Source organism: Nicotiana attenuata, unplaced genomic scaffold, assembly GCF_001879085.1.
Source record: "Nicotiana attenuata strain UT unplaced genomic scaffold, NIATTr2, whole genome shotgun sequence".
Lineage (NCBI taxonomy): Eukaryota > Viridiplantae > Streptophyta > Magnoliopsida > Solanales > Solanaceae > Nicotiana > Nicotiana attenuata.
Window position 1 is genome coordinate 190,574 of NW_017671198.1, and position 515 is coordinate 191,088.

A 515-nucleotide genomic window follows, 5' to 3' on the forward strand; every position below is an offset into this window, starting at 1 on the left:
CCCCCCCCCAAGTATTTGAGGTTCATTGTAGAAAAATCTCGGATACTATAAACACAGTCTTTGATATCGATTCGTGATCGGCCTTTAATTCTAAGGTGGCATGATCCACTATTGCCTCATTAAAAACCATGCCAAAAAACCCATTTGGGACAAAAACAGTTCAAGGAAAAAAGAGTACAACGCGTGCTTTCAAACCTAAAGGCTTCGTACCGATCCTCGTCGATAACCTGCAAGTGTTAGTCAAAAAATAGAAAGAATTAAAATGGGGTCGTACCTCAGCAGTAATATTGCTTGAGATGAGTTACGTTCCAATTATCGGTAGCTGAACTCCGTCCATCGATCCGAGCTTATAGGATCATTTTCCTGTGATTTTGAGAATCTGGTATGCCCCTTCCCAGTTTGGACCCAATTTTCCCTCATTCAGATTTCGAGTGTTTAACGTGACCTTCCTCGTTACCAAGTCCCCGATATTAAAATATTGATGGTTGTCCCTTCGATTGTAATACCTTTCGATT